Here is a 776-nt window from a genome sequence, read left to right as displayed (position 1 = left end):
AAACACGGGATCGTTTGCAACCCGCAATGAGGGTGTGCCGAAGGCCTGAAACGGTATACAGGGTTTCCTGCCTGAGTGGGGGGGGGTTGGACTAGATGACCTCCAAGATCCCTTCCAACTTTATGATGATGATGATGATTTATAATCCTGGTTTGTTTTTCTTTGCCTTCGAAACGAAGCAGAGCAACTGGCCGCAAGTGGCGAGATCGGCCCGCTTTTTCCTAGGGTGTCCTCCAATTTTCCGCCCTTTTCCCATCCCGTCCGCCGGACGTCCGTTAACGACATGACAAGAACACGCTATAAGATTCAACGTTTGGCTTTCTCCTTCTCCAGCCGTACTTTTCCTCTGGTTAACATGCTTGGTAAGGAATGAGGAAGTGGGTTTGAAGAGGGAAGCAGGTGTGTGTGTGTGTGTGTGTGTGTGTGTGTGTGTGTGTGTGTCTTTCCTCATTGGCACCAACTCAAGCCACAATCCCTGGCGGCCACTTTTCCTTCTTCTCCTCTCGCACAATATTCTTGAGACGGGACGCTGCGGAAATGAAATAAATGCATAAAAGTCCAGAGAAGGGAATATTTGGTGCTCTCTGAGCTTGGTGGTTTTCTTGGAGACTTTTGACGACCCAACTAGGTAACGCCATCAGAGCGAAAAGGGAGGGAGGTTGTGGAAAGGAGGAGGAGGAGGAGGAGATGAAGAAGAAGAAAGGAGGAGGAGGAAGAAGAAGAAGAAGTAGAAAAAGAAGAAGAAGAAGAAGAAGAAGAAGAAGAAGAAGAACAGG

The sequence above is a fragment of the Crotalus tigris genome, unplaced genomic scaffold, assembly GCF_016545835.1.
Source record: "Crotalus tigris isolate CLP2741 ecotype Arizona unplaced genomic scaffold, ASM1654583v1 scf7180000017690.20705106771:4171800, whole genome shotgun sequence".
NCBI lineage: Eukaryota > Metazoa > Chordata > Lepidosauria > Squamata > Viperidae > Crotalus > Crotalus tigris.
Note: the sequence above shows the minus strand (reverse complement) of the source record.